This window comes from Cibotium barometz, chromosome 39 (genome assembly GCF_041138505.1).
Source record: "Cibotium barometz isolate CiBa-2024 chromosome 39, ASM4113850v1, whole genome shotgun sequence".
In the NCBI taxonomy this organism is placed as follows: Eukaryota; Viridiplantae; Streptophyta; class Polypodiopsida; order Cyatheales; family Cibotiaceae; genus Cibotium; species Cibotium barometz.
In genome coordinates, this window is record NC_141084.1 from 7,015,035 (window position 1) to 7,028,215 (window position 13,181).

Genomic DNA, 13,181 nt, shown 5'->3' on the forward strand with positions numbered 1-13,181 from the left:
TTCTATTTATGATGAAAATCACGCTTTTAATATAAAAAAAATCTTTTATAAAACTTGATTTTGTCCATTAATCATTCATCTAGGATAAAGAATGGTTGGATTTACTAAAGAAGAGAGGGGAATGCCTTTTTTCAATGAGGCATAACATCATATTCATTTTAGAGATGACAAAAATCATAAAAACCATAAAAATTAAGCATACATGAAAATTTATGTATTTCCTTACTTCCATTCATCAATTAACTTCAATAGCATTAAAAAGCCATTCCAATTAAGCATATCAAGCTTGAGAGGGATTGAGAAGAGAGAAACATTGAGAAATTATGGAAAAAGATCAAAATTCACACTTTACCTTACAAATTGCTTTGATTCTTTGATCACGGTAGAGGCCCCCAACCAATCAATTGGTTTGGTATGCTGATGGAGCCACCAATGGAGATTGAAGAAGGAGGGAAGCTCCAATTTCTTCAATTTGGAGAGAATTTTAGAGAATAGTAAAAATTATCATTATTTCAGCATAATTCTGGCATAGTATAATTCTCCTATTTTTTTTTACAAAGAGCTCACATTCTATTTATAGGAGAGGGAGGGTCTAACCAAGACCAACTGATTTCTAGAATTTTCCAGGTTCAGTTTGGTTGAATTTGGACCAGATTTGGATGAATCTTATTTCTTCATTTTTCTCCTCCACACATTTGGATGAATCTTATTGGCCCATAGGAACCTTAATTTAAAATTTTGAAAAAATCTTGACCCTCAGGATAAGGCCTCTTGAACAGATTATACTTGATTTCTAATGCACCTTCTGAAAATCTTTTTGAACTTCTATTTCGGGGGAACTTATTTTAATAAGAAGAGATAGTTTTCCATCCAAAAATATTTAAAAATTGAATTACCACTCTCTAGAAGATTTTCTCTCTCTAGGCCAAAACTGGTAGAAACAAGATCTTTTATATTTCTGAAGAGGGATTTGACTACAGGGGAAGATACAAGACATCCTGAGAGGCTGGGGAGGAATCTTACAGAGTTCCTCTCCACCACCCCGTGGGCGGGGATAAGAGTGAGCTCTTTGTCTCATGTTCTCTCGTGAAGTCGACTTTGAAAAGTCGCTCGCCCTTGCGTCCCAACATTATGAGATGCAAATTGCATACATGGAGCAATACTTGGCTCCCCACTCCATCTCCTTTCCCCATTGCTCCAATGATCGATGGGTGCCTGTTGAGCTGCTTAAGTACATTCAACAATATGTCCGCCCCTACATAAAGAATGTACCTGAATTGAAGCCGCATAAGATAGAAGGAGCTCTACTAGAGCAAGAGACCAAGGTCCTATCCTACCATATAATTGAAAGAAATCATGTGGTCCAAATGATGACTACCACATAGATTGTGTCACGCAGCAAGCATGGGCACTATCCGTAGTATGACAAACCGTGACCTCTCTGAACTCTGTGGAACTAAGAGATAATCATTGGATAGTATGAACCTGCCTTAAGGACTTTCCATCCTTTTTGGGATCATTGGAACTCCCCCCCCAATGCCCAGCTTAGGACATGCTCCCTTGCTATGTCTCGTCTCTTTCCTTCATGGATTTTTCATAATGTTGTTGCTTTTGGATCTTTGTTAGGTTTTTCTCTCTAGTATGGCACGGTTTTTTCAACCAACGCCCACCATGTCCCCTATTCTCACCTTGGTTCCCTTGCCCCTTTGTCATTTCAAAATGACTTTCTTTTAAAACTACCACCCTTCTCGTCAACTATCTTACTAAGACCGGTTTTGGATCGACGTAAAATGTTATCATAAATTTGGGTATATTTAATTAATTCATTGAAATCTTTGGGATGCTTAGGCTCAAGATAAGCCTCGTACTTGGGAGCAAGCCCCTTGTGAACCCACATAGAGTTTGGAATTCATCGATTCCCTTTAACTTCAAGGCAATCTCATAGTTGTGTTATAATTAAGAGTTGGCTCATTTGCAAGATGTGCCCATAGACCTGGGTTCCACGTGATTTCAAGGTAAAGATCCAAGAAAATTATTCAAGCAAGCACCCAACCTCAAATTTCGTTGGAGGAACCTTGGCATGGACAACCCCAATGGTTGTTGCCAGGGCATGCTGCATATGTACCACGTGGTGCTACTTCTACAGATCGACAACTTTCTTACCATCCACCACCACCTGGAGCTACCAATACAGCCCAACGACTTGCTTATTATCCACCACCACCAGGAGTAGAAATGACACCGGCAATGATGCCATGCCCTTATGGTATACCACAGCCTAACATGACCAACCCATATCACTATCCGAATTGGGGGGACCTCCATGACCCAACACAAACAAGCAAGATCATGCAACTTCAAGTAGTGCTAGTGCCTCCTCATATGGAATATGAATCATGGAGATGGCCATTTCATTGGTTGCCAAAAACACTTATTGATGTTTTCCATGGATTTTGTATTCACGGTTTCATGTATGGAAGCGACTTTTATCAATATCTTGCAAAAGTGTGAAATTTGTTGGTGTGTACATGTGTCAATATCCTGGAGAGAGAGAGAGAGAGAGAGAGAGAGAGAGAGAGAGAGAGAGAGAGAGAGAGAGAGAGAGAGAGAGAGAGAGAGAGAGAAATTTCCTATATGTTACAATTTCAACCAAGAATAGGTATTAGTGTTTTCCATGGATTTTGTATTCAATGTCTCATGTATGGAAGCGACTTTTATCAATACGTTGCAAAAGTGTGAAATGTGTTGGTGTGTACATGTGTCAATATCCCGAGAGAGAGAGAGAGAGAGAGAGAGAGAGAGAGAGAGAGAGAGAGAGAGAGAGAGAGAGAGAGAGAGAGAGAGAGAGAGAGAGAGAGTATGAAATAGAGTAATGTTAAAGGTACCTATTTGTTCTGATTTCAATCGCTCGCCAGTTTCACAAAATTGCTCGCCAAAAAAAAAAGGCACCCCAAGAGCACAAAGGAAAAAATAGGGTATATTTTCTCATTGACCATGATGACTCCACTCGCTTTGTCATTCTTGTTTTATTGAAGGACTTTGAGATGGATGAAATAAATCCTCTGAGCACAAAAAACTTGATGATCAATGCAATGCAAACTCGAAGCTTGGTAAGAGCTAAACTTTTCTCATTCTCTTTTGAACTTTTCTCCTTTTTTTTTTTACATATCATTGATTTCATTTTTTTTGGTTGTAGACATTTGGGAGAGCCTACAGTGAGGTGCTCAAATAAAAACATTTGGGAGAGCCTTCAGTGAGGTAGACATTTGGGAGAGCCTTAGACAGTGAGGTTGTAGACATTTGGGAGAGCCTACAGTGAGGTGCTAGAGGGTTTTTTGGGCTCAAATAAAAACTCTTCACGTGAGTACACCGAAGAGGAAGGAGAGGAAGAATAAGATTTAAGTTCTTCAAGAAAGTGATGAGGAGGTTGAGGAAGAACGCACCCCTCTCCATTGATGCAAACCCCTATCACAGCATGAAACGAATCAAAAATCCAGGTAAATCAAAGGACTCTAAGTTTCTTCGTGAATCAGAGATTGTTCGATCCGGTCCTAGTGCCCCCTTACCCCGACACAAGAGATTTAAGCTCTTTCAAGATAGGGTCAAGCAAAATAACATATTGGATCCTTTACCTATATTTTTGCCCATAAGTGTGATTGATCGTCCACCAGTGGATCCCCAAACAAGATGAAGACCCTTAGAGATTCGCAGTGTTGTTGAACATCATGTTCATAATCTAAAGTGCAAAATGAAAAAGAAGCCGAATGCCATTGTGTTACCCTTACTTGTTTTAGTGGATAGACAACAGTGTCCTAATAAGGAATCTTGCTAAGGCCAATGCTGAGTCTTATAGATATTGGGTTCTTGGGGGCACTCACTCATTCTTTGCTTGCCAAGCAAGAGCTTGCTCTGCCGAACATGATCATGTTGACACTTACAAAACGACAATGTGTTGGGTGTATGCTAGTTTAACAAATGAGGAGGCAAAGGTACTTGCCCTTGACCATAATATCAACTCAAACTTTTAAATGGAAATGACTTTCATTCAAAAGATAAAGTTCTTTCATAATGAGTGGATTGATTCCTTTAGGCGTGGTGAGAAAATTGATGACAAGTTTTGAGCTGCACTTTGTGAAAAGTGTGGTCTTGAATTAAAAAAGAAAGGTGGTCGTGGAGCAAGTCAAAAGCCCAATGTGAAACAATATGATAACTATTTTCAACTTGCCTTTCGTGATGGAGAAATTTGGGATCTAAAAGATGATATTTTTAAGCTACATGAGCAAGGAAATTTAAAAGGTCAAAAGTTCAGCAAGTTGCCTACAGCTTCTAAAGGCAAAGGTGCCTTAAGTGATGAAGTACCAAACCCCATTCCCAAATAAATGAAGATAACAGTGTGGAGACATTTGCAAGGAATTTGTGAGAAATCATTGATCATTGTAGTTCTCTCATGTGTGAAGGGTGGAATCATCTCTTTAGAGCAAATGGGATAAGAATTTGAAAGGTTTGTTTATTAAATTGACTCTTTTGTTTTTTGAAGTTTTACTTGTTTCATCAAATCTAATTTCTTTGGTTGTCTATTAGGCAAAAAACCATGCTTCACATGCAGAGAATAATGATTGAAAAGTTGAATTTCTCTAATTGGGATGAGGTAAAGCTCTACCATCCACACTCAAGCAAACCCCAAGTGTTGAATGTTGTTATTTGGTAACATGGTGAGTAGTTCATCTTGCTTTCAGCTTTGCTTAACAAACCTTTTTTTCCACATCTCACATCTTTCTTGTTGGTTTTTTCAGACCAAAGATCCATGGGTTGCCATCAAGAAAATCCCTCTTGACTTTGAGCAATTTCTTTCTCGTTGTCATCTAGAGAGGAGGAGGAGACAACAACCCCAAAGCATTGAGATCACTCTTGGTCTCACACTTTTCATTCTTGATGATGTAGAGGAGTCTCCAACTCATTGGTGTGTTCATGAAGGAAGAGTTGAAGACATGGACACTTTTGTCACAGCACGTCCTTACACTTTGGCCATTGTAGATGCTCCTTATGGTTTTTGTGCTCCAAACTCAATCAATGATGATGTGAAGTACGGAGTATCTACCTATAAAAAAGTCACAGAGGCTTTTAGCAAGGTCACTACTTGTGACTCTTGGGCACTAGTATTTTTTCTTGCCCACCATAAACAAATTATTGTAGCGCAAAAAGCCTTCACCAACTCAAACATGACATGTCAAATGATGACATGGTAAGTAAAACTTTTGAATATTTTGATACTAGCATTAAGGCATTAATATATGTTGCTCTTTTCTTAGATGTTAACTTTTGTTTTGTAGGACAAAGCCAAACATCCATGGCTATAAAATTGATCGTCTTTCTTGGGCTAGTGAGTTTGCTACAATTGGTTTTTATTCATCTTTGGGTGTGCAAAGTAAAGGATCATATAAGTTCGCTACTATGAAACCAAATCGCACAAATGTTTTTGAACACCCAAGAGTTTGTAAAAAGTTCAAGCACACCAGTGCAAGTCTACAAGGAGTCATAAATCCATATCAAAAGCCTCAGCTTTTGATGATGGATTTAATTGATTTACTTTCTATGAAAGGAGAGTGGATGATGGATCTCTTTGTCGGGACTGGTACCACAACTGTCAATGCATTAAAAAGAGGTAGAAATGTGGTTGCAGTGGAATGTGATCCACTCCAAGTAAAATTTATCGAGCAAAGAGTGACAGCTCGCAAGGAGTTACCAAATGAGTTCTAAGAGGTGGGAATGAAGAGCATGGAATCTAATCCTCGTTTTTTTGATGCATCTGAGGAGCCACAGCCTCCTATTGGTAGTGAGTAGGTTGGGGAGATAGTTGCCCCTGTGGATTATGAGCCAGATGGCCCCCAGAGGCTGAGGAACAAGTTACTCACACTACTCTTGCAATCACTCCAATGGGAGAGGAGGGCGAGGAATGAGGAGGAAGACGAGCATCCCATTCAAGCATAGTTGTCATGACTTTATAGATCACGTTAACACATACTTTTAGTTTCCAAAAACTTGTCATTTTTGTTTGAGAAGATACTTGTTTTGATTTGTAGTTCAAATTGTTTGCAGCAATTATTTGCTGAAGTTTGCCATGTTTTCAATTTTAATGCACATGTGATGAAGTTTTATTTGTGGATAATAAATTCATCAAGCTTCTTTGAAAATTGCATGAATGTAGACCTAGTATCCTGATATCTCTTAAAGTTTTTTTGTGCATTCATTGAATGCCAGACTTTACAAGCATCAAAACCATGAAAGTTGTTTTTCTCGAGTCTCAAATTTGATTGAGACTAAGTTTTGCTAAGTTTTGGAAACATAGCTTTGTAGAAATAACTTGTCTATCGAGACAGAGAAACCATCGAGTAATGCTATAATATTTTTATTTTAAAAAAATAACCTTTTTTAAAACAAAATTACAACTCTTTGTTACAAGTGGGTTTACATGTTTGCAAAAGTGGCCATTTTCCAAGTTGTGAAATTTTGGATGAGCCTTAAGAACACCTAGTAGTGACCTAGGTGTACGTAGGTCTACGAGGATTGTTGATAGAGATATGATGGATATATAGCTACTCATTATGCTTACATGGTTACAGCAATAAAGGAGTTGGAGCCCACTTATTTTAAGCATATACTTGGAAATTAAAAATTGACAGAACACCATGAATTAGGAGATGGAAGCATTAGATGTAAATTCAACATGGAATTTAGTGCCTTTACCTAAGGAAAAGAAGGTAATTGGATGTAAGTGGGTGTATAAGGCCATGCATAACGTAGATGGATCAGTGAGCAAGTATATAAGGTAAGATTGGTTGCCAAGGATTATGTGCAAACATACGACATTGACTATGAGGAGACATCCAACCCGGTTATTACGAGAATGGAAACCATGAGAGCTGCCATTGCTATAGCTACAATGAAGTGTTTGACTTTACATCAAATAGATGTAAAGAATGCTTTCTTGCATGTTAATTTTCAAGAAGAAGTATACATGATGTATACAGCCACCAGGTTATGAGAGTGATGCACGCATAGATTTTGTGTGTAGGTTACGCAAAGCCTTGTATGGCTTGAAACACCTAAAGCATGGTTAAACAAGATCGAGGAGTATTTTATCACCAATGGATTTTGGATATCCAATATAAATTTTTCACTTTATGTGAAAAAGATAGATAGAGGAATTATGCTATTAGTCATTTATGTGGATGACTTGATTATCACTAGTTATACTGATGCTGACGTACATGATGTCATGAGACTTTTGAAGAAGAAGTTTAAGATGAAGGATTTGGGTGAGCTATGAGATCACTTTATGGAGTTCTGTTATTTTACAAAGTCAGTATGTCTTGGACATGTTGTCCATGTATAGTATGATAGGTTGTAAGTCTATTTTAATGCCATTAGAGTAGAACACAAAGCTTTCTATAGATACATGTGAGCAAACGTCGACTGAGATTATAGAGGTCAGCGTGGATCTCGATTGCTGTGTTACCGATGATGACGGAGCGTTAGGTAGGACTTGCGTTGTGGGTGCCAACAGCCGGCCCATGTCCCGTCTTGTTCACTTTATTTAGGGCCCTAGGAAGCCACGCTTAGATGTAGCTAGATAGATTCTCAAGTACATAAAGTCCACAATTGATTATGGACTTTTCTATGGTGTTGGCATGGGTACAAAAATGTTGATTGGGTAGGAGATCTACCAACGGCTTTATGTTTTCTTTTGGGAGTGCTGTTGATACCAAGAGTGCAATACAAAACTTGAAATTTGATGCAAACCATCAGTCAGAAGAAAAAAGTTGAGAAAACTCCTTCAAATGTGTAAAGCCTTAAAGTAGTAAGAAACAGCCAGCCGATAGTTGCCTTGTTGAGAGCTTGTTGAGTATAGAGATAGGCTACAAGGTTGTTGCTATTCTAGTTTATGAGGTAGCTTGGTTTCAAAAGCTACTTAGTAATATTGTAATAAAATGAGTAGCATATAGTTGTGACTAGTAACCCAGTGTATCATGCTAGGAGGAAGCACATTGAGGTATATTATCACTTTGTGAGGGAGAAGGTTCTAGTAGATGATGTAGATCTGGTATATGTCACCACAAAGGTTCAGGTGGCTGACATCTTCACAAAGACATTGGGCACAGATAAGCTCCATAGGTTTAGGAGCTTGGAGTTGAGTGTGAGTGTGGGAGTGTTGAGATATCAAGCTTAACTAGTGTTGTAGACATTGATGCCCCGCATGGGTGATAGCTTCCGCACTTATGCCATTGGCATGGTTGGTGAGATTATGGTTGATATGCTACGAGTTGACAGGTTGTGTAACAGCCACTTTGGAGTACTAGAGTTATGACATAGTTATAATGCTAGCTCATGTAGTTGGGTTCACAATATGTGGCTATGTGACAGCCACTTTGGAAGTACTAGAATTATGACATAGTTATAATGCTAGCTCATGTAGTTGGGTTCACACTATGTGGTTGTGTGACAGCCACTTTAGAAGTACTAGAGTTATGACATAGTTATAATGCTAGCTCATGTAGTTGGGTTCACACTATGGACCAACCATTATATATGTTATAGTGTACGAGAGTACTTCCCCTTATAGTATGTTCTCTTATCTCTTTATGTTAATGGTTATAAAGAGAGAAAAAAAGATAGAAAAAAATTTAGCCATCCACCTCTCTCTTATGTCTTGCTCTCTTATGTGTGTGTGTGTGTGTGTGTGTGTGTGTGTGTGTGTGTGTGTTTACTTGCAAGAAACTATCTCTTGTGTGTGTGTGTGTGTGTGTGTGTGTGTGTGTGTGTGTGTTTACTTGCAAGAAACTCTCTCTCTCTCTCTCTCTCTCTCTCTCTCTCTCTCTCTCTCTCTCTCTCGTGTGTGTGTGTGTGTGTGTGCACGCGTGCGCGCGTGCACGTGCTTGCAAGGAACTCAAGCTCTCCCTCTCCCTTACATTCTCTTTAAACTTCACTCCCTACTACTGAGAAAAATAAAATAAGGGGATAATTAAACAATAGAAACTTGTACTAAATGGTAGGATTTTAAACTTGCCAATGGAAAGATACATTGGCCACCTATTGTTAACACACCATCCAGTAGAGGACCAATGGAGATTAGAGAACCTCACACAGTACATGTCAATAATCTTAAGAAGAAAATCAAGGTAAATCCCCATGCTACAAAATAAATTATAATATTTCAACAATTTAAACAAATAAAAAAAGTATAACCTAAAAAAAGTGTCTACTTGAGAATTATGCACTAGCTCATCAGAGCATTCACAGTATAAATGTAAGCCATAGAGGATTAAATGTGCCCTTGATGAAACTGAATATAGAAATTAAAATCTACCAATCCTTGAGATCCATTCCTTAAGTACAACTCCCAATCATATCTAGCCCCATCATATGTCTAAGTGGGGTCCAGGGTTCACAGCCTTGGTGGTGACTCCTATTCCCCCAACCATAACTACGAGTCCCAATCTCCTATATAGTCTTAGACTCAATAGTCAACAACCCTCATAGCCCCTAGATTCCCAAATGTTAGCAATACTAAACAATCTAGGAAGGGGAGGAATAAATGGTGATATAAACTCAAGAGGAGTTGTACATGGCCCAAGCAAGTTATCTAGAACTATGGCTATATAGATCTCTAAGCTCATGGAAAAATATGATGGATGTGAATCTATTCTTTAATAGGAAAGGCTAGTTGATGGTTCATCACTTTGATACCTACAATTAAGAAAAAAATTAAAACTATGAATACAACCTGCATCTATAAATTCTCTTAGCAAGGCCTTAGGTGGGATATGCACCGAATCTACATGATAAAGAAAAAACCCTAGTGAACTATAAAAGGGATTACATCTTTTTGGAAAACTTTGAGCTCATGATGTGAGGATATGGAGAAATTGTAAAAGGGATTACATCTTACACATGAAAATCCTAGACTGGAGAAACTCAATAACGCATAAATGAAACGATGTTTCCTCATGGGATTGAAGAATTGAAGAGAAATAATTTGCACAACTTGATGATAGTCTCAAATCTAGATTCTCTTGATCAATGATGCAAATAAGCAATCTGTTTAGATGATAACATGATGGAGGATAGTCTATGAATAAAAGGTGTTACTACATCTCATTGCAGATATCCACATTGGGAAAACCACTCTTATCTTATGAACATAATGATGTAGCTTCCATCTTTGCACATATATGATATGATCCTATCGTATTATAACTAGACCTGAAAGACTATATAGAAGGGCATTTTAATACCCAAGACTGAGCAATTTACATGCCTCTAAATAAGTCTTAGTAAGGATGGTTCGTGTACAGTACCATTGTACACATTGGGATGATAATGTTGAGAGTCATAATGAATAACTTAACACAATGGACCAATCACCTAACAATGCATGTGAAACTCCAAGCTCAGTACTTCCTCTTGAAACATCTCTTAGTAGACATTCCAACAAGTAAGAATGTTGAACAAAAAAGTGTGTTAGTTTTCCTTGACATTAGTCTCACAATATCATGTCCTAGGAATATCATGTCATGGGAAACTTGGATATCTTTGGGCTATCCAACAATCATTCCTAAAGACTGTATTATGTTATCCAGAGGGGAACCTACTGAAATCTTGGGCCATCTTACACAAACCATGCTCAGAGTGAGGGGAACCATGATATGCAAGTCCACATGAAATCATCCTTTTTGTCTGGATGGTTGATGTGTGGTACCAATCCATGCAAGTGGTCACCCTTAACACTCCTTCACATTTTTTTGATCCATGCAAATGGTCACCCTTAACAGCCTTCACAATTTTTCACAATGCTTTTGTAGGAGGGGAAGGAGGAGACTTCACAAGAGTTAAAACACCCACTGCACATAAACCCAACCTAAAGCTTCCAAGGTTTAACATTGGCTTTGAAATTCTTGGAAAAATTACAACAATCCAAGCTAAACTTTAACCATGATATGAACACAATCTCATGGTCTTTTGATATGTGGGATTTGTTAGGCCAATGTACACTACATACCATTCCCTTCATAAAGGACATGAATATGCCATGTTTGGGGTAATTTGAACAAGTAATCTATAGGCAACCAAACCCCCTGAATTGCAAGTTCTTTGTGCTTAAGTATGTGTTAGAAGTAGTTTTTCACAATGTATTATCAAAAGTCTAGAGAGAGGGGTACCACTTCCACAACAGCCACCTCTTCCAAGTCAAACATTGTGGGTTCCAAAGAACTTGTTGAAATTTCACGAATACTATGAAGGAAATGCTAAAATGTGGATTCTAAAGAAATTCACAGGCCCCCTAACACCACAAAATAAGAAATCCCAGGAATACTCAAAGCTCAGGAATACTATGAAGGTAATGCTGAAGTGTGGATTCCAAAGAAATCCACAAGACCCGCCCCCCCTAACACTGCATAAAAGAAGAAACCTTAATAGCTAATCAACTCCTATTCCGAAATATGGGTGCCCATGTGCCTACTCCATGCTCAAGGGTATCATGAAGGCAATTCCTTCATATGGGTGCCTAAATAAATTAGCAAAAAATAAGGCCTCACCAATGTTAGTATCAAATGCAGCAAAGTCTCACCACATGGTGTTGTGGAGGCAAAAGAAGTACCATATCATGAAGGCAATTCCTTCATGATATGGGTGCCCATGTGCCTACTCCATTCTCAAGGGTATCATGAAGACAATTCCTTCATATGGGTGCCTAAAGAAATTAGCAAAAACAAGGCCCCACCAACGTTAGTATCAAATGCACCAACAAAGTCTCACCACATGGTGTGAAGGCCAACAAGCATCCCAAAAGAACTTTTTCCCAAAAATAGAGGAGGAGCCACAAGAACTTTCTTGCACTCAACTCATCAATGAGGTCAACCAATAGGCAAACTTTCCTACAGCCTCACCACCTAATGAGAGCAACAACTTCAAGCTTTAATATCCTTGGCTATTCCATCATAATGGAGTTAACGAAGTGTATAATGTACATCAACCCACTTTTTGAGCCTATACTATATGTTGCAGAAGCTCTACAAAAGATATAAAAACCTCGTCTCTCACAAAAAGGAGTGTAAGCATGAGAACGTGTTGCTCATAAAGTGTGTAAAAATAAAGATAGGGAGCCACAAGAACACACCTCAAGTGTGCACATAAGAACCTATCAAAGTGTCTATGGTACTTTGATACATTAGATAGAAGAGAACTTGAAATGTACAAAGGTTTAATTGGAGAAACTACACCACCATCTTCTCAAAAGGGCATTCAACTATCATTGGGGCATATTTATCAAAGTAGATCCAACTCAATGTTCCAAATTCATGCAAGAAATAACCTTTGAAATGGTTAACATTTTCACCACTATACGATCGTGAAAATTATCATGAGGAGGAAGATAAAGTTGATGGTCACCTGCAAATCATATTAACCTCTCCCCACCGTCTCAACAACTAAAAACCACCGAAAGTGAACTTTCATAATATTTTCATGCCATGAAAATCGCATGTGTTTTCATGCCATGAAAAACTAAACTGGTTTTTCACACTCCTAAGAAAAACATATGCAGTCCGATGGATTACTTATGGTGATTCCCACTCCTAAGCCAGGACGAATCCTCTCTGAATGTACTTCATGTATGTATTATGAAAATAGCATTGTATAAGAAATAGGCCACTTTTGAGCCTTGGGTTTTTTGGCCTCGTGTATAAGTAAGTTTATCTCATAATGCAACACACTTAAACTGTGCTCAGTCGGCTAGGCTAGAGCATGGCAAAGCAGGTCTTGGTGTCGAGGCAAGCTAGGGCACTCAGCGAGGTTGAACGATGAGGTGCAAAGGTTTGAATGCCAAAAGGATCGCGGTGGTTTCACTTGGTGTTAGGCGGGGCCAAAGGCACTTTTGTTAAGAGGATCAATGCACCTATGTACAAAGTAGCTTGATTCAGGGTAAGAAGGTCCAAGGCAACGAGGTGCAAGGTTGAAATTGGTACAAGATGGGGCAAACCAAGCTAGTGTCAGTGAGGTTAGTGAGGTGGGCAACTCTTGTCCATGAAGATTTTGCACAAGCTCAGGCAGCATCGCCGAGCAACAAGGCTCACAACAATGCTCCAAAGAAATGAATGTGAAGTCAAATTTGAAGAAAAGATGTT

At 38.6% G+C, this 13,181-nt stretch overlaps 1 pseudogene; it reads left to right on the forward strand.

The window, feature by feature from the left end:
• The first annotated feature begins 3,748 nt into the window (after nt 1-3,748).
• LOC147615663 (uncharacterized) lies at nt 3,749-4,379 on the forward strand (annotated as a pseudogene).
• Nucleotides 4,380-13,181: the final 8,802 nt, after the last annotated feature.